At 44.5% G+C, this 21,063-nt stretch overlaps 1 long non-coding RNA gene across 1 annotated transcript; it reads right to left on the minus strand.

Annotated features, from left to right (window-relative positions):
- Positions 1–8,004: 8,004 nt before the first annotated feature.
- On the minus strand, positions 8,005–18,077 carry LOC114593377 (uncharacterized). The gene is made up of 3 exons (XR_003705664.2): positions 17,961–18,077; positions 9,811–9,935; positions 8,005–8,136 (listed from the first exon to the last, which is right to left on the minus strand). It is a non-coding gene; the product is annotated as an uncharacterized LOC114593377 (long non-coding RNA).
- Positions 18,078–21,063: the final 2,986 nt, after the last annotated feature.

Here is a 21,063-nt window from a genome sequence, read left to right on the forward strand (position 1 = left end):
TACATGGAAATTCAGAAGTTGTGTTATCTTCTGATGATACAGATAAATTTGTGAAATCTGAGGAAGAAAAGCCACAAATTAAAGAAAGTTCTGAAAGTGACAGTGATGAGGATTCAGGGGATGAGGATCCCAGTACACAATCTCCTAAAGCTGAACCAATTTCTCCTGAGCAGGATAAATCAGAAGGGGAAGATAGTTCAGAGGGGGAGAGTGTTCAAGTTAGAAGGTCACAAAGAAGCAATAAGGGGGTACCTCCAGAAAGGTTTACTATACAAGAAGCTAAAACTGTTGATGTGAAAAAGGAACCTTGTGATTATGAGGAAGTTTTAAAGTTCCCACACCAGGAAATAGTAAGGTGGAAAAATGCAATGAAAGCAGAAATGAAATCTTTAGCAGAACACAATGTCTTTACCATTGAGCCATTGCCAGAAGGAAAAAAGGCAGTGGGCTGTAGATGGGTGTATAAAATAAAACACTTGGCAGATGGTGATGTTAAGTACAAAGCCAGACTGGTAGCACGAGGCTTTACTCAAAGAAAAGGTGAAAGCTTTGATGAAACCTTTTCTCCTACTGCAAGGAGTGAAAGTGTACGCTTATTGCTAGCTCTTGCAGCACAACGTGGGTTTAAGGTAAACCATTTTGATATTGAAACAGCTTATCTTAACGCAAATCTGCAAGAAGAAATTTTTATGAATCAAGCGCCAGGTTTTGAGGCAGGAGAACAGAATTCTGTATATAGGCTGAACAAAGCAATTTATGGGCTCAAACAGTCAGCTAGAAATTGGAACGAGTGTCTTGATAATGCTTTAAAAAATCTTGGCTTTAAAAGAAGCTTAGCTGATAACTGCTTGTACACTAAAGGAAAGGGTGATAAACAAGAATTGTGTTTGTGTTATGTTGATGATTTGCTTTACTCTACAAAAAGTGACAAGCAAGTGGAAAAATTTGCAGAACAACTAAGAAAGGTATTTAAAGTAAGAGATTTGGGTCCAGTAAAAAATTATCTCGGTTTAGAAATTCAAAGAACAAACGATGGAAGTTTTTTGTTGAGTCAAAAAGACAAAATAATGGAGTTACTTGAAAGAAACAATATGCAAAACTGCAAGGGAGTAAAAACCCCAATGGAAATAGGTTTTTTCAAAAATGAAGAAGAATGCACAGAACCTGTAAATCCTGAAATGTACCATTCAATAATTGGAAGTTTATTATACATTTCATTGTGGAGCAGACCAGATTTGAGTTATGCAGTTGGAATACTAAGCAGACTAGTAAGCTGTCCTACAGAAAATGCCTGGAAAGGTTTAAAACGCATTTTCCGGTATCTAAAGCAAACACTTGATTATTGTTTAAGATTACCATCTTCAGGTTCCACAAAATTGCAGTGTTACGTTGACAGCGATTGGGCCAACCTGCCTGATAAAAAATCAATTTCTGCAATGGTATTTCAATTTGGGGATTCTTTGATAGGTTGGAAATCCAAAAAACAAAGTATCGTGGCCACATCATCAACAGAGGCCGAATACTGTGCATTGTCGGAGTTATGCAATGAAGTAAAATTTTATGTTCAGATCCTCAAGGATATAAACGTACAGTGTGATTATCCCGTTCAAATTATGGAAGATAATCAAGCCGTAATAACTTTGTCTGGGTCTGACCAGTTTAGAAACAAATCAAAGCATTTAGAAATTAAATATCAAAATGTAGCTGAAAATGTAAAACAGAACCAGATGATGCTGAAGTATTGTGAAAGTACACAAAATGTGGCGGATGTATTTACAAAAGCGTTAACTTTTGAAAAACATGCACGACTGGTAGCAAAGTTGGGAGTTGCTGTGTGTGATATGTAAATATGTTCTGTTCTGTTTAAAATATTATTGTTTCTGTTTGAATGAGAGGGGGTGTTAGAGGACATTCGGCACAGAAACATGTGTGTATACCTTTAAGAAGTTTCTGGGATTAATTGGCTGCAGGTGACCGTTGCTATAAAGGAAAAAAGCTGAGTTTTGTTGCCTGCCTGCAGGAATAACACCCACCAGAGTTTGTGTTTATTTGCTTAGTAATAAAGTCTTCGTTTTAGTTTGGGTTTTTACACCTATGTCTCCTGGAGTCACTCTGTCCTCTGCCACCGGCTGGAAATCCCCCTCCAACACCAACCCAGCCAACCACTCCCATGACCCAAAAGTGTGGAGCCGAAGTGTGGAGCTGAATGTGGCATGTCTCCAGCAGCTGTCTCCTTCTTCTCCTGCTACTGCTGCTGCTGCAGAGGGGAAGAAGGGGCGGAGCAGACTGCTGGTGGTGGCAGTGCTAAGGGGAGGAGGGAGCCCCCGGCCATTGAGCCACATGGCCGCCACATTCAGCTCTGCCTCCAGCTCCTCATGATGCCTCTGGCTCTAACAATAAAAGTTAAGTCACTCATACAATGCTCCATATTGTGGGTGGGGAGCAGGTGTATAAGTCTGAAAGATCTGAACCAGGAACATAGTTCAGTTTCTTCAGCTATTTTATACCAGCTCTATTAAAAGCAAATAGCAGTAAAAAAAAATAGGGCTGTACATGCCCTCCCCCTACCCACCCACATGAAAAATGAATCCAGTGTCTAATTCAGCACTTTAAAGGTAAAGGAACCCCTGACCATTAGGTCCAGTTGTGACCAACTCTGGGGTTGCGGCGCTCATCTCGCTTTATTGGCCGAGGGAGCCGGCGTACAGCTTCCGGGTCATGTGGCCAGCATGACTAAGCCGCTTCTGGCAAACCAGAGCAGCGCACGGAAACGCCGTTTACCTTCCCACCAGAGTGGTACCTATTTATCTACTTGCACTTTGACGTGCTTTCGAACTGCTAGGTTGGCAGGAGCTGGGACCAAGCAACGGGAGCTCACCCCATTGCAGGGATTCAAACCGCCGACCTTCTGATCGGCAAGTCCTAGGCTCTGTGGTTTAACACACAGCGCCACCCGCATCCCATAATTCAGCACTTTAGATCAGCCCTAATCCAATATGGAATGATATGGTGCCAACTCTACCAGGATCCTAACCCCAGAAAAATTCAGGGGCAACACTAAAGCATAATTAGCGTTTTAAAACCTAATTAAAGATATAGTCAGGATGTGGAAGAAGGAGGACACATTGCTGGGTGCTGCTATATGAGGGGGGTCAACTAGGCCCCTGTGGAAAGCAGGCTTGAACTGTCCACATAGCTCTTTCAGTGCATGTCACAGTCTAAGCAATATGCCCCTGTACCATACCTGTGGCCCTTACTAGGAAGGGAGAGAAGAAGCAGAAGAGGAAGAGGAAACCATAGATCAGGCAATAGAACTTCATGGCTGAATCAATTTGCTGGAGATTCTGAGGAGGGAACAGAAGGTGCTCCTTATTTATAGGCCATTGAATGACAGCAGTCCATCAAGGGACAGAGGAGGAGTTTGAAGTGCAGGTCTGTAATGTTGGGATGGGGAGGGGCCTTTTTCTGTCACATTCCCATCTGAACAGCTTTAATGCACAATGCATTAAACAAAACCAGAAGACACCAACAGTTTCACACAGTGATGTATTTCTTCCAATGTGAAAGAGGTTATCCAAGGTGTCATGGGTATTACATAATAATAATAATAATAATAATAATAATAATAATAATAATAATAATAATAACAACTCCCCAGCCACTCTGGGCGGCTTCCAACAAAAGATTAAAATACAATAATTCATCAAATCTTAAAAACTTCCCTAAACAAGGTTGCCTTCAGATGTCTTCTAAAAGTCAGATAGTTGTTTATTTCTTTGACATCTGATGGGAGGGTGTTTCACAGGGCGGGCGCCACTGCCAAGAAAGCCCTCTGCCTGGTTCCCTGTAACTTCACTTCTTGCAATGAGGGAACCGCCAGAAGGCCCTTGGCACTAAATCTCAGTGTCCGGGCAGAATGATGGGGTTGGAGCTGCTCCTTCAGGTATACTGGGCTAACGCCATTTAGGGGTTTAAAGGTCAGCACCAACACTTTGAATTGTGCTTGGAAACGTACTGGGAGCCAATGTAGGCCTTTCAGGACCTAGAGAATAACCCCATAGTTTGATCAAGTCAAAGACCCATCTTGCCAGAGGTGGATTGAGGGTAGTGCAATCAGTTTGGCCACACTGGGTGCCGGTGCCACGGGGAGTGCCACAACAATGATGTTGAATGGAGCACAAGAGGTGGGGGTGCCAAATTTTACTATCACACTGGGTGCTGCTGAAATTTGAGAGCCCACCACTGATCTTACCCCAACATCTCATAGCAGCCAAGCAGGTGCGCACAAGCCTGACCTTACTGCAGCATCATTTTCCCCACTTGTGAGTCCCAGGAAATGGCAATCAGAGGCATCCTGCCCTCAACTTAATGCTCCTACAGGGCCCCACTTATTTAACTTGTAATGTCTACTACTTCACTTAATTCCCAGGGCAGAAAACCAACGGCTTCTGAGGCCCTCCTAGTCACTGTGCTGATGAGTAGAGTCTTGGACTTCTGCCCCAAAGCCCAGTCTTGGTGGCACCACTAGTTGAACCCAGGACCTTTAGCTGGCAAATGATGCTCTCTGACCCTGAAATAAGGCCCATCTCCATAGATGGCAATCTGTAAATAGCCCATGAGGAAGCCATTGCTAATAGTCCATGAACGATCAGGATGCAGCCTGAAGGATACAGTGTTCTCTTAAATAGCCACTATTAAAAATGTATGCATTATAGTGTATTCAAGCATGTAGTTCCTGAACAGGCATTTTGAGAGGAGGCCTGTTTGCTAGATTTCTTGTAGTCTAGATTCAGACCAGGCCTGAGGATGGCAATCAGGGTTCCATTTCTTAACAGTTTTAGCAGGAGGTTACAAGGTATGGCTACAAGGTGGGACGCGGGTGGCGCTGTGGGTTAAACCACAGAGCCTAGGACTTGCCGATCAGAAGGTTGGCGGTTCGAATCCCCGCGACGGGGTGAGCTCCCGTTGCTCGGTCCCAGCTCCTACCAACCTAGCAGTTCAAAAGCACATCAAAGTGCAAGTAGATAAATAGGTATCACTGCGGCGGGAAGCTAAACGGCATTTCCGTGCGCTGCTCTGGTTCGCCAGAAGCAGCTTAGTCATGCTGGCCGCGTGACCCGGAAGCTGTACGCCGGCTCCCTCGGCCAATAAAGCGAGATGAGCACCGCAACCCCAGAGTCGGTCACGACTGGACCTAATGGTCAAGGGTCCCTTTACCTTTACAAGGTATGGCATAGCCCAGGGGTTGGCAAAGTTTTTGTGGTGTGGGCCGTTTCACGGTCCCGCAGATGCCACAGTGGGCTGCAGTGTGTGTGTGTAGGCATGCACACACACACACATGCGCAAACGCTATTTCCTGCGCTCCTTCCGGCGCGGAAGAGGCTTGCGCAGCTTCCCATTGGCTGCAGGAACTTCCTGCATCCAATGGGAAGCCAGCCAGCATCGGGGAAGGCAGTCCCCGCTCTGCTCCGCGCTGGTTTAGTGCGGCGAACAGGAGCCAACCGAGCGGGTGGTGGGGGTCCATGTGCCGGTTAAGCGCCCCCCATGGGCCTTAGGTTGCTGACCCCTGGCATAGCTACCATCTGCTGGAACCTCCTCTTGCAGCACTACCCGGTTGCTGCTGTGGTCTCTCTGCTATCACCTGCTGGTAAAGAGTTTCTTACTGTGCTACTCTCGAATTCTGTGACTAGAACAACCTCACTCAGCTCAAGACTTCATGGCCTCCACAACAACGATGGGTCTCTTTCAGGTGGTCATTGGTCTAACACACCAGGTCTAACACATTGGTCTAACACACCATGGTCTTGTTGTGATACTTGCCCCAAGAACGCATTGTCATGGTCAGACCATAATCTGGTTAAGTTTAGACTGACAAGGGCAGTTCCCCCCGTAAGGGTGGTGGGCCTGTTTGGATGGCCCACCCTCAGAGACTTAGGGAACCAGATATGTTCCTGGATGGTCTGGGGAATTTTCCAGTAGAGAAAGGTGGTGATTCTATTGAAGCCTTGGTCTCGCTATGGAATGGTGAGATGACATGATCACTCCTGAATGTCCTCTGCAGTGTTTTGGAGCCCAAGCAGCTCCTTTGTCCTCAGAACTATGAAACACACCAGATGAAGACTGGAGTGCAAGTAGTGCAAATCTTGCTCTGAAGCCAACCCAACACTGGAAAAACAAAGAAGCTCATTTTGCAGCTCACATTGCATCCTCTAGTAGTGATCAGTGGAGTTATTTTGGATGGCCTGGAGGTTATCGACTCCCGGTATGGGGAAGGGACCTCTGCAGCCCTTGAAGACCCACTGTGACCAACTGGCTACACACTTTGAGGATAAAGTCACTTGACTTTGGCATGATCTTGACTCTGCACTTGTTACAGCTCCTGCTGAAGTACCCCATGTTGTCTTATGTGATCAGTTTCATCTGACACAGTCAGCTGATGTCAACAAGATGTTGGTGGCAAATGCCCCCTTGACCCCTGTCCCTCCTGGCATATCAAATCTAGCAGAGAGAGAGCTGGCTGGTTGGGTCCAGAGTGTGGTTAATGTTTGCTGCGTGAGAAGAAGAGGAGTTTGGATTTGATATCCCGCTCTATCACTACCCGAAGGAGTCTCAAAGCGGCTAACATTCTCCTTTCCCTTCCTCCCCCACAACAAACACTCTGTGAGGTGAGTGGGGCTGAGAGACTTCAGAGAAGTGTGACTAGCCCAAGGTCACCCAGCAGCTGCATGTGGCGGAGCAGGGACGCAAACCCGGTTCACCAGATTACGAGTCCACCGCTCTTAACCACTACACCACGCTGACTCTGAGAGGGTGGTCTATGTTGAAAGAGGCAGTGGGTGATTCCTAAAGAAACTGGCTCTGAACTCTTTAATGAAGTCATCTGGAGGGTTAACTTCTTCTGCAACATTCCCATCCTGGGAACTATGATTGCCATATGTCCAGACTTTCCCAGACATATCCGGAATACTACAGTTGGCAGCATTGTCCAGACATAAATCTGTAAAAAATGTCCAGGAAAATCTGGCAGTGCCTTTTCTTGCCACTTTCCCCATAAGCAGCATTTTTTTTCACAGCGATTTTGCCCAAAAAGCAAAAAACATTTTCTGTCCAGATTTTCACTGTTTGAAGTATGGCAACCCTACTGAGAACACTAGTTTGTTAAGTGTGTTGAGAGTTGTGATGAGATAAGTAACCATCCAACCTTCATGAGACATCTGAAGACAGACCTGAATAGGGAAGTTTTTTATGTTCAATGTCTTATTATGTTTTTATTTATGTTGGAAGCCACCCAGAGTGGCTGGAGCATATCATATTCATGCATATCAGTTAATATCTTGACCCTGCTCCACTGAATTGAAATTTCAGCCTTTACGACACAGGAAAACGGCCAAGTAAACAGCTATTTTCGTAGAGGAGGGTCAATATATTAACTGATATGCATGAAATTTCAGGTATAGCTATATAATCCCTAGTGTAGTAAGATAAGACCTTTGGAGCAGGCATTTTTAAAAAAAAGTTTTTTATGAACCGTCCTAATGGGCAGGATATTATTACTATTATTATTATTATTATTATTATTATTATTATTATTATTATTATTAGATTGGACGTCACTATTTTCATCGGAGAAAAGTGGTGCTTACATGCACATGATCAGAGATGATGGGGGTGGTAGGAAGGTATCATGTTGTCCATCCCTATCTTAGCAGGACAAACTTTGGAAAAGTAGCTGGTCCCTTAGGTAAACTCATAGAATCATAGAATTGTAGAGTTGGAAGGGACCACAAGGGTCATCTAGTCCAACCTCCTGAAATGAAGAAATATTTTGCCTGATGTGGGGTTCAAACCACGCAACCCTGAGGTTAAGAATCTCATACTCTACTGACTGGGTAATCCTAGGATACACCGTGAAGAAACCTCCTCCACAAACTACTTCTCCAAAATACAGAGGCACCAATAATATAGCTGCTAGAATACATGCTTTTTTAATTAACACGGACAATTCAATACAGAATCAGCTCCATTAAAAGCACAGCAAATCAGGAGATGGGATTGTAGAGCGAGATAAGCTGGGTCTATGAGGGTTCAAGCCATGGAAGTAACGCTGAAATCCGCTGTGAGTAGCCCTGGCACTATCTGCAGCAAAGAGAAAAACACTTTCAGATTCCGGAGTCTTTAATGTGGAATTATGTAGATAATAAACATTTTAAAACTTAACACAAACAAAGCAAAACAAGGAGCATATACATAAATATAAAGAAAGGGGGGTGTATAGTTATTTTATTTAAATCAGAGGTCGAGAACCTGTGGTCCTCCAGATATTGTTGAACTCAACTCCACCATTGGCCCCAACATAAGAAATTGTCAAAGGTGATGGAGATCTGTAAGCTGAGAACATCTGGAGAAGCACAGGTCAGCATCTCCTGATTTGAATAACTTCTGAGCAAGGTGATTTGTCGCTTCCTCATTAAAAATACAGAATAGCTAGAAATATACCAGTCTTATGGCTCTGTGCTGCAGTTTAGCACCAATATTTCAGAAAGCATCATCAACTCACAGTGAGTCAATTTCTCCTCCAAGCATCCTTCATTGATGAAGTGTTGAGGCAGTCAGTGAAGAAGGACAGCTTGTGATTCATACAAATGAGGCACCTGTTGTTAAGTATAATTGTCTGATTCACACAGAAATGAAAGATGTATATGTATTGATGGAGGTTTAAAATGGAAAATACCCAAAAGTGTATTGCTAACACTCAGGGTTCTCCAAAAGAGTTTTCTAAATAACTCCGAGCTCCTTGCAGAGTTGATGATTAACAAACTGACTGTTGTTCTCTGGTAGCTAACATGTGAGGGTTGTAAACCTGGGAACATGCAAGAGGTATTGGGTTGCATTCTTGATTTCGAAAGGAGTTGCCTCTGATTCTTTGTCTCCCAAACTCAGATGCAAATGGAGGTCTCTGGATGCTACTGGGAGAACAATGCAAGTAAATAGCTCTCCTGAACAAAGGGGGAGCCTGGAGGCTCCAAAGCAGCTGAGAGAGAGGGCAGGGTGAGGTTTGCTTATTATTATTTTCATATTTTGCAAGATGCTGAACCTGTGCTGGCCAGCACAAGATATTTTATGGATATTTTTGATGTTTTAATTCTGTTTTAAAGAAAGTTCTGCCAGTAAAACTTTGAATAATGCTTTCATGGGTCTGGACAATGCTTCCCTTCCAAAGGAGTTAGTTCTTCTGCTTCCAGTCACTTCAAACTGCACAATATTTGATATCTTCAACATCTGTTACAGGCACAAGAACACACCAATCTATTTTTCCTTCTAGTTAGCAGCCTCCCTACTTATTGTGTTGTTATGTACTGAGTTGAATAGGATCCAAAATGCAGCAGTCTGATTGGTCCTAGAACAATGCAGCAGTATGATTGGTCCACAGGAGCCACCCAATCCAGCTCCAGGTGGAAGGGAATCCACAACCTGATTGGCCTACAGGAGAATCCCAGAATTAGCCAATCACATGCAGCCCATTGTGTGAATAATGTATATAAAGCAGATATTTTGGGGGAACATTCATTCCTCCTCACTACTATGAGCTGAATAAACAGCATGAAATCTACTCTCGACTCCGAGTATATTTCATGTGCTGAACAGGAAAAAATATGCTGCTCTTATTTCCTGTGGGATACATTGATATTTATTAAAAGCCAGCTGGGATTATGGCTTGTACTGAGGCTGCTCCAAACAGGCTTATATAGAGAGAACCAACAGACAAAACAATGTTGACAATAGGACAAACACTTTTTCTGGAATCCTTACCCCTTATTTGCAGCAACGTACATGGCGTGCACACTCTCCAATTTGTCGTGTATGGTGTGGGCAAGAATGGTGGCAGCTGCCATGGGCACGATAACATTCACTATATGTCTTTGGCCACGCGAGTGCTATACCAAAAGGAATAAAAGAACCATAGCTGTCAAGCGTCCCTTATTTGGAGGGACAGTCCCTTATCCCAGCGCCGTATCCCGCTGCTGTCCCTTACTGATGGATGTCCCTTAAATTTCCTGGGTTTCAAAGGAAGCACCTCTTCTCCCTCCCTCCCTCCCTCCCGGCCAGGGAGGAGGGAGGCTCAAACTGTGTTGCTTGGCTACCCGGCCCGCCCCCCTCCGGCCTCCTCTCACCAGCCTCAGCCCCTGGGATTCCCTCCCCGCTAGGACTGGCAGGAGCCTCGGGCCCTTCCGCAGCCATCCTCCTCGCGGCCGCCGAACTGAGTGTCTCTGCCTGGGGCCTTCCCTCTGCTCGTCGCTGCCACTCCCGCTAGGCCATACTGCAGCTGTGCCGCCAAAGGACCTGGATGAAATGGGCAGCCTCGCATGGCCTATGAATTGCTGAGGAGCCTTGAGAGGAGAGTGAGGGCAACCATAGAGAAAACAGTTCAGAGAGAGGAGGAAGAGGAGGAGGCGGAGGCGTGGGAGGTGTTCCAAGGGCTACAAGGGAAGGACCGCAAGCGCTTCTCCCATAGATTTGTAGTGGTAGACTAGCATAGATGGTCTGATCTGCGGGTTTACTTCGGGCGCTATTCCCCCCCCCCTTCCTCCCGCCCCACCTGATGGAATTGAGAGCTGCAGGTGGAGCACAAGAGAAAAGATACAGAACTGCAGCAGCATCTTCGTAGCTTGGACTTCATTTTGCGCGAAAAGTGGTTGCTGCTTGTAGTTATTTAATTGCAGTGTTTCATCGGCTGGTGTCTTGAGCAACAACCTCTGGAAATGAAGAGCTAAAAACCAGCACTTCTCTCCAAAATTATCTGGTCCCTTTTAAATTCGTATTTCAGCTGATTGACTAAAATCCCTTATTTTGGCTGCTGGTCCCTTATTTTCAAATCTGTAAGTTGACAGCTATGAAAAGAACTGCATTTTCATCACCACTCCAGCTAATAGCAGACTCAGCTAGTGAGTGCCAACAGGACAGTAGCCAAAATAATAGAAGGGGCCATAGCTGGCTGGCCAGGAAACTGAACAGGTGTACACCAGCCTGTAACATGTGGGTGCAAGCCCCACATCTTCCCTCTTATACTCAACATGAGTGACCCCTTCCCTATTGGAAATCACCACCACCCCAAACACAGGAATGGTTTAAGCCATCGGTAGGCAAACTAAGGCCCGGGGGCTGGATCCGGCCCAATCGCCTTCTAAATCTGGCCTGCAGATGATCCGGGAATCAGTATGTTTTTACATGAGTAGAATGTGTCCTTTTATTTAAAATGCATCTCTGGTTTATTTGTGGGGCATAGGAATTCATTCATATATTTTTTTCAAAATATAGTCCAGCCCCCCACAAGTTTGAGGGACAGTGGACCAGCCCCCTGCTAAAAAATTTTGCTGACCCCTGCTAAGCTTACTCAGGGGACTTCTCAGCAACACACGCATATGCAGATTGGAAGGGGTTTTTTCCCTAATAAGAAAACAATAACCTGAAGATCACTTGAGCAACTTGGAAGAAAAGCCACTCTGGGCAGCTTCCAACATACATAAAACATAATAAAACATTAAATATATTTTTTTATAAAAAAAACACCCCTGTACAGGATTGCCTTCAAATGGCCCGGGGGTTGGATAACTCCATAACCTCCAACATTTCTCCAGGGAAAATAGGGACATCCTTAGGAAAAGTGGGACATTCAGGGAACAAAGGAGAAATCCAGATGATCGAGATCAGGGATGTCCATGGAAAATAGGGACACTTGGAGGGTCTCTAATCCTAGCCTGACTGCACTGGCTACTAATTAGCTTCTGGGCCCAACTCAAAATGCTGGTTTTGACCTTCACTATGTAGTTTTGTAGGACATTATGTAGGACAGATCCTGAAGCTGAGGCTCCAATACTTTGGCCACCTCATGAGAAGAGAAGACTCCCTGGAAAAGACCCTGGTGTTGGGAAAGATGGAGGGCACAAGGAGAAGGGGATGACAGAGGACGAGATGGTTGGACAGTGATCTCGAAGCTACCAGCATGAGTTTGACCAAACTGCGGGAGGCAGTGGGAGACAGGAGTGCCTGGCGTGCTCTGGTCCAGGGGGTCACGAAGAGTTGGACATGACTAAACAACAACATGTAGTTTTAGGCACCAGGCAAAAACATTCATCTTCAACCAGGCCTTTGGTTCAACCAACCTTTTAAATGGGCATGTGGGAAGGGGAAGGCTTATTGTTTTACTGGTTTGATTTTAATTATTTACTTGTTTTTATCCTGTATTTTATTCTGTGAACCACCCTGGGATCTTATGATGAAGGGCAGTATATAAATCAAATCAATCAATCAATCAATCAATCAAAGCACTGCACTCTGGGTGGTTTACAGAACTAGGAAAATGCAAGATTTGTCTTATGCACATTGGTGAAAGAGTGAAAATTTATTAACTGTAAGGCATGCTTGAGCTTGAGAATGTTGATCTCCTGGGACTGTCCTCATGGGAGTAAGGGCTCCCTATCTAAGACTTGGAAATATTACTTACTAACCTGGTTCCTATAGAGCAGGTACAGGCAATCTATGGGTCTCCAGTTGCTGCTGGACTCTCCCAACCTCCCAACCTCCCGGACTGGACTGTGGCTATGCTGACTGAGGCTGATGGGACATCTAGGAGCCCATTGGTGGTCCACCAAGCAGCAGAGCATGGAAGCAGCAGCTACATACCCTCCCGAAGTCCACATTCGGGGATAGTCAATTGAAAACTCACCTGGAGCAGCCATCAGCACGAAGAAGAGAACAGCTGTAAGGAAGGCAAAGATCTTCATGACTGAACAATTGAATGGGGTGTCAGGAGACGGCAGGATGGAGAGGTGCTTGAAAGGTCCTTGTATTTATAGGGCAAAGGGGAGTGTTCATATCATGGTATGAAGATCTTGTGGGTGCTGCTTGTTGTGGGTTGCTGCAATCTAATGATGGTATTATTATGCAAGTATATCCCTAGTTACTTGGAAAGTATTTCTAGGGAACGCATAGCCCCAATACGACAGCCAGTTATTGACCTTAAATGTAATTAACTATCCTCATGCACGAAAACAATATTATAAAAATATAATTATGTGTAATTATCTAAATAGAGCATGGAGATAAGGCAGCATATTGTTACAAAAGTTAGGTGCCACACGCACTCTCTGCTGAGCTGCAGCAAGTTTCCAAGGAGTTCCAGGCACTCAACCAGGGTCTATGGCAGGGGTCAGCAAATTTTTCCAGCAGGGGGCCGGTCCACTGTCACTCAGACCTTGTTGGGGGCCGGACTATATTTTTTAAAAAAATATGAACGAATTCCTATGCCCCACAAATAATCCAGAGATGCATTTTAAATATAAAGAACTCATTCTACTCATGTAAAAACATGCAGATTCCCTGACCATCCGCGGGCCGGATTTAGAAGGCGATTGGGCTGGATCCGGCCCCCAGGCTTTAGTTTGCCTACCCATGGTCAATGGTCCTTTGGAGAACTGAGACACGGCAAAGACTGTATTCCACCACTATTGGGGGCAGCCATCTTTTTCTCTCAATGCAGGAAATGGTCGCATGCCATAAATGGTGGCAATTTCCAGAGGGGTTTTTTTGCGCGCACACACACACACACACAAACACACACAAATATTTTGCCAAGCACCTCCCTTTCCTGCTGCTCCAAGCAGATAGAAATTTCATCTTCTCCATGTTGATATTTGGATTGGAAGCTTCTCAGGTTAGGGACCTGAGCTGTGTAAGGCCCCGTTCATGTTGGCGTTGTAGCAGCAGTATTAGTAGTAGCAGCAGTAACAAGAACAGCAGTTCTCATCCACATGAGATAACAAGTGGTTAACATCTTGTTAGCCTTTAATTTTTAAAAGCAGACATAGATGAATGGTGAGCAATGACAAACCTAGTCAGCATCTTAAAAAGCAGAGACATCACCTTGCAAACAAAGGTCCATATAGTTAAAGCTATGGTTTTCCCAGTAGTGACGTATGGAAGTGAGAGCTGGACCATAAAGGAGGCTGATCGCCGAAAAATTGAACTTCTTCTCACCCACTCCCTGCTCTTGGTGGGGGCCTTTGCATATCATTCCCATCTCCCCCACAACTCCCCTCCCCACACACACACTACAACAGAATGCAAAGGATGGGAGGGAGGGGGGTCTAAATTGGTCAATTTTAGTTTCTTTCCTGGTCCCTCCAGCTGACCCATTCATTCAACAACCATGCAGATTTGCTTACACAAAGCCGAGTTTAGAGTATTGGCCCCTCTACATTGGCTTTGGTTTTGGTTTCTTTGCAGATATATCCTGCAACATGTCAATAGTTCATTGGTGGTGGGTTTATACCGAACCATCCATGCATCATTCCACCTTATACTTCCAGAATTTAAGCCTCTCTACACTGCATTCACCCTTCTACTTGTGACCCCCACTCTCCTGTTCTAGCTGTATAAAGGTAAAGGGACCCCTGACCATTAGGTCCAGTCGTGGCCAACTCTGGGGTTGCAGAGCTCATCTTGCTTTATTGACCGAGGGAGCCGACGTACAGCTTCCAGGTCATGTGGCCAGCATGACTAAGCCGCTTCTGGCGAACCAGAGCAGCACACGGAAACGCCATTTACCTTCCCGCTGGAGCTGTACCTATTTATCTACTTGCACTTTGACGTGTTTTCAAACTGCTAGGAGCAGGGACTGAGCAATGGGAGCTCACCCCGTCACAGGGATTCGAACTGCCGACCTTCTGATCAGCAAGTCCTAGGCTCTGTGGTTTAACCCACAGCGCCACCAGCTGTATGGGTTTTGCTAATTGTTGGTGGGGGGGAATTTGGGGGAGGGACACCAATCAGCCTATGTCTCCTCTTTTTTTGCCAACTTTACACTGTTGTCTGTATGACTGGAGTGGTGCTTAAGAATTTGGCTTCTTGACATTTGGTCTGGGTGGCTGGGTAGACTTAAGAAACTATCAGATTAATATCTGAGCCGGTTTGGGCTTTGGCCTGTCAGGTGCATCAGGGTGAATGTGGGTCAGCTGGGCCATGTTACATGTTATGATTGGCTTATTTGTCAAACCTTGCTGCATGCGTCATGAAATGGGATTGATTAGATCAGCCTATTACCCCAGCTCACTTGCCCAGACTTGTTTGATTGGGCAATAGGTTTCTTTATGTTGATCAACAGATCCTCTTTTAATGTTTTAATAAGTATAACCTGTTACGGTCAAACCTCAGTTCACGAACGGCTTCATTTTGAAACGTTTTGGCTCCTGAACGCCAAAAAGCCAGATGTAAATGCTCCGGTTTTCAAACATTTTTTGGAACCCAAACATCTGTCACAGCTTCCGCTTGAGTGCAAGAAGCTCTTGCAACCAATTGGAAGCCGCACCTTGACTGTCGAACGTTTTGCAAGTTGAATGCTCTTCCAGAACAGAAGACCCATATTTCGGTTTGCCTCACGTCGTCTTTCAGTGCGATGGCAATGCTACCATCTGGAGGCGAGATTCCAGCACAACAAAACTGTCAAGCAGGAGATCGCTTTCCTGAGCCGCCCCTTCAAGCTTCTAATAACACACATAGGCACTGAACGGGTTATCAGGCTTTACTGAGTTCTTCTCTGGCACCAGCTACAGGCATCAAACGGCAGTCTAATCTATGACGTGCTCTCTCCCTCCTCTCGGCAAGTTACTCGAAGATTTATGGGGCCACGGAAGGCTGGCAGCCTGATTTTAATGTATTCTTAATCTTTGTTGGTGCTGGAGGAGACTCTTGAGAGTCCCATGGACTGCAAGAAGATCAAACGCATCCATTCTTAAGGAAATCAGCCCTGAGTGCTCACAGGAAGGACAGATCCTGAAGCTGAGGCTCCAATACTCTGGCCACCTCATGAGAAGAGAAGACTCCCTGGAAAAGACCCTGATGTTTGTAGTGATCAGGTGGGATTGCTATGAGGAATTATAACAAATATAGAGTAAGCCATCTGTGTCAGCAATGAAAGCATTGCGTTGACTGGGTTTAAACTATTTTGATATGATTCTTGATCAATCCACACCTCTGCATCCCTGTTCCATTTCTCTTTCTTGACAAGTTACGTACACTGACAGACAGGCGTCCTGGGTCATCTAAGACTATGGGCAGTTTCTTTGATGTAGCTTTTCTAATATGTTAATCTCAAGATGTTAGTTAATCTTGGAGCCAGGAAACAGATCTCACATGAAGGTGATAATGATCCTGTCTTTCTGGCCATCCTTCTTATCATGTATATTTCTCACCTGCGGGGTATGCATGCTAATTAGTGCTGTAGTGCAACTTTGTTCCCATGTGGGGTTTGATGAAATGCTCAGAGGAAATATGATTGGTTCTCACGAGCACTGTGTGAAGGATTCTTTTGTTAATAAAATGGCCTGGTTAGGGGTGTGGTTTTATGCACTTCCTCCGAGAGCCTTGCCGGTCAAAGCCTCGTGTCTTATTTTAATCAGGGTCCGGTCCTTTCCTTTGGCCTCAGAATGCACAAGGAGAAGGGGATGACAGAGGATGACATGGTTGGACAGTGTTCTCGCAGCCAGCAGCATGAGTTTGACCAAACTGCGGGAGGCAGTGGAAGACAGGAGTGCCTGGCGTGCTCTGGTCCATGGGGTCATGAAGAGTCGGACACAACTAAATGACTAAACAACAAATCTTTGTTGGAAGCTGCCCAGAGTGGCTGGGGAAACCCAGCCAGATGGTTGGGGGTACAAGTAAATTATCATCATCATCATCATCATCATCATCTGCTCCCATTTTGGGGACTAATTGTTACCACCTGCCTGAGGGGCCCCACCCAGCGATACTTGCTGACAGTATCACTACTTCATGACAACAACAACTCCCTGGAACATTTTCATAACCTCCAACCTTCCTTAGGGAGGTTATGCTATCCTTTCGATGTCTGTTTTTCTGCCTCTGCTCCACACCTGGCATTCTCACTCCCCCCCCCTCCATCTGACTCTCATTGACCCCTCCCCTTTTTTCTGTCCCCCCAGCCCCCCCTACAGAGCATTTCCTACCAGAGGGAGGGCAAGTGCCACCGCCAGTACACCAACGGGGCACAGAGCACGTGCCCCCCACCCCTCAGAGAAACCCCCTTAATCCTGGTTTTATTTTATTTTATTCTTCGGCAGATTTACAAGAAGAAAAGCACAATAAATGAATAGAAATTTGTTCCCTCTCCCCATCTCTCTTCTGCCCCAATCTTATACTGTATCCAACATTAATGTCTCACGCCAAATGTAACTGATCTTGTTGAAAAGACATGAAAATAGAGGTGATGCATGCAGTTTTGTAACCCGAGAACATCTTTAATAAAAATTATCAAGAAAGAAAGGAAGGAAGGAAGGAAGGAAGGAAGACATCAATGCATAAATTATTATTATTAATATTCTTTGTTGATTAAAATATTTGCATGTCTATACAAATATTATGTACTATCTCTGAACAGGTAGAAAAAAAGAAAATAATATAAAATAGAAAATTTATAAAGAAAGAGAAAAAGAAAAAAATAAAGAAGTAGCAAAGATAAGAAACAAATAAAAAAAAGACAAAGTTATTTACATAATAAAAGTACTCATCGACATAATTCTTCCCACCCTTCTCATTATACTGTTTGATATAAAATTCTTTTTTACATAGGTTTACATTATATAATATCATTTTTTCTGCTTTGATCTTTTTCTTTACAAATATCACTCAGTTTCTGCTAATATGGAGTTATTTCTACAATAAAGTTTTACATAATTCTTAAATATTATCCATTCTCTAGTTGTTTCTTGTTTCGATATTCCTCAATGCATAAATTTTCAAGTGGGGCAAGATTGGACACAGACACACAAAGCGATTTTTGTTTTTTGTTTTTAATGATGACTCCACTCCCTCTTTCTTGTCCTCTGCCTGCCCTTCAGAGCCAGCAGGAATGGTCCTCGGCAGTCACAACCTCTCCTCCTCCTCACCTGCGGTCCAGCAGCCACTATGCCTAAGGGAAGAGGCCAGCAGAAAAGGCCAAGGAGAGGCAATGGGAGGCTCCTTCAAAGCTGCAGCCACTGCAGCCGCCACCCACAACAAGCGCTGATTCATCCTCCTCCTTGAGCTCTGTGGCACTGGCACTAGCAGGGGAAATAGGGACATTCCAGGATCAAATCAGAAGCCGGGAGGATAGCTTTCATAATCCTGACACTCCCTGGAAAATCAGGACACTTGGAGGGTATGCATTTGCGGTATGGAAAGTAACAGGATTTAAGCAAAAAGCCACAGGGTTGGAAACAACTGATTGGAACTGATTGGAAACAATGCAACATTTCCCCCTTAAATTTTTACTGACATGAACAGCCCTGAAAACAGGGGCACATTGCCCTGGTACCACCCTGAGCACAGAGCATCATGAATTCATAATTCAAAGGACACCCAAATAGTCTGATAACCTGGTCTTGGTTGAGACATTCATTCTGATTTATTAGCAGAGTGGTTGTATGACAATGAGCTTTCATATCCTGCGTTCATCCTGATTTGCTGGATGAAGTCTTTACTCCTCTTCCTGTAAGTCACTTGTTCATCCCGGACTCTTAAATGCCTTTCCAGTTGGACATGTTTTGTTCTTCATTTACTGCAACTCCAGAATGTACCAGGAAACTATGGCTGTTAAGGGCCATGTCCTTAATGTGCGCATTATTTAGGCAATATGGGTATGGTGATGTCCTATCCGGTGGTTAGTTCCAGCTGTCAGTGGCACAGTGGGTGGGAGCTCAGTCCCAATATTTGCATGTTCACTGGAATAGGCTGCAGGAGTCTATGCAACTGAAGATACTGTGTACACATTGTACACCCTGCAGCACAACACACCTAATTCCTTGCTAGGGATTGGGTGCTGGCCAGCATCTTCAAGCCACCTAAACTGGGAAATCATGGCATCAATATTTTTATGAAGTCAAAAGCCTTTATTCCCCTCAAAGTGTCTCAAGAGCTCATCACAGCTGGTCTCCAAATGATCTGCTGCGAAAGTAAACTACAAAAACATGCATTATTCGCACATTAGTGAATTATTCGCAAATAATAATAATAATAATAATAATAATAATAATAATAATAATAATAATTTATTTATATCCCGCCCCAGCAGGGCTCAGGACAGCTAACAACAATAAAATAATGCAACATTCTAAAATCATTTCATTAAAAAAATTACTTCAAATCAAATTGATGGCAACCATTGGGATAGAGTTCTGTGAAGATTGCCAAAGGAGGGAGTCAGGCTGTGCCCTGGCCAAAGGCTTGGTGGAACAGCTCTGTCTTGCAGGCCCTGCGGAAAGATGTCAGGTCCTGCAGGGCCCTAATCTCTTGTGGCAGAGCGTTCCACCAGATCGGAGCCACAGCCGAAAAAGCCCTGGCTCTGGTTGAGGCCAGTCTAACCTCTCTGTGGCCCGGGATCTCCAATATGTTTTTGTTTGAAGACCGTAAGGTCCTCCGTGGGACATACCAGGAGAGACGGTCCTGTAGGTACGAGGGTCCTAGGCCGTATAGGGCTTTAAAGGTGGGGAAATTGCTTGCAAGAATGTGCATACCAGGCAAAAAAATGTGTACAAAAATCATCTGTTAGAAGAAACACAAAACTGTACAAATCTCCATGAAGATTTTTTTTAAGGCAAATATATGCAGAAATGCAGCAAACCAAACTTAAAATGCAATTTAGAGAAATGAAATTGGCAAATACACACATCCCTAGGCTTAGCTATAGTCTGAGTTATGTTAGGGCATGGGACCTAATTCTTATAAGTGGAAATCGATGTTGAGGATGAAATGTTAGGTGAGTCATACAGATGTCTGCAGCTGCTTGAGCTTTAATTAGAAGATTATGGCATTAGATTTTGCTTCTGTCAGGCAGGGAAACAAGATATACATGCAGGAGAGAACAGCATGAATCTCTCTCCTCCCTCCATTGAAATGCTCAACCTGCCCTTGAATGTGTTTGATGGGATTGTTTCAAAATCATAATCATTTCACCACGGGAGCATATGCCAGGAAAGTGAGCATTGCTTTGCATATTTGGAAATCAAGCTGAAGAAAAACAACACCCTGAATCCCTTCAGGCTATGACTGAGCCATTGTGCCAGGATATTTCTCTGGAGGAGGGCAGTGTCTATTTACTATTACATTCTAATGGATTGTTGAATATTCTTTTATTTGATATAAGTTGTTTATTTCAAAGTTATGCTTTTATTATGACTTCTTTGAATTTGATCACACCGTTATCAGGTGTGTGATCTTCGCTGTCTGTTTCGTTGTTTCTTCAACTTGAGAATCGCCTTGTGTATCGCAATACGGAAAGACGGCGTGCAAATTTAAAGTGAAATGAAAATGGGGGGGTGAAGAAGAGAGCCGGGGGGGTTGAAAAATGTCCAGCATTTAAAAAAGAGTTTCCTTTTTTAAAAAAAAATTAACCACTTTGAGTTTCATGAAGACGTAGGGCAACCCATGTTGCAAGTGTAAATTTTGGCGGATTTCCTTTAAAAATAGCTCAACAACTTTGGGCAAAGCTAAAAAAAGCTCAGCGACTTTTGTGTCCTGAATTTTACTTCTAGAAATATGGCAACCCTACAACAAGTAGAAGGTGGGGGGGCACCAGTAGCAGTGGGCCGAGGCAGCTTGAGTGGGTGGGGGGCACATCTGGAAGTGCACTTCTTGAAGTGCAGCCCAGCATCCTGAAGTAAATCAGGTGTCAAGAAGGACACTGACAAACTGGAACGTGTCCAGAGGAGGGCAACCAAAATGGTCAAAGGCCTGGAAATGATGCCTTATGGGAGGTCAACAAGGAATTAAGCCGGGTGCCTGGAGAGTGGCCAATTCCTCTGATAAGGCTTAATTTTAACAACACTATGTTCCAGGGTTTAACTGCCTGGTGTGGTTGCTGTAATTTTTGGCCTCCCCTGCAGGGTTGATTTCAGTATTATGAGATTCTGTGTATATCCTTTGAGAAATTAGCAAAGGCTTCTATAAAGCTAAAGTATTGTTCCTAACAACAAAGATGCTTGAGGTTGTTTTTTTGGAAGGTGGCAACCTGCT

The sequence above is a fragment of the Podarcis muralis genome, chromosome 3 (assembly GCF_964188315.1).
Source record: "Podarcis muralis chromosome 3, rPodMur119.hap1.1, whole genome shotgun sequence".
NCBI lineage: Eukaryota > Metazoa > Chordata > Lepidosauria > Squamata > Lacertidae > Podarcis > Podarcis muralis.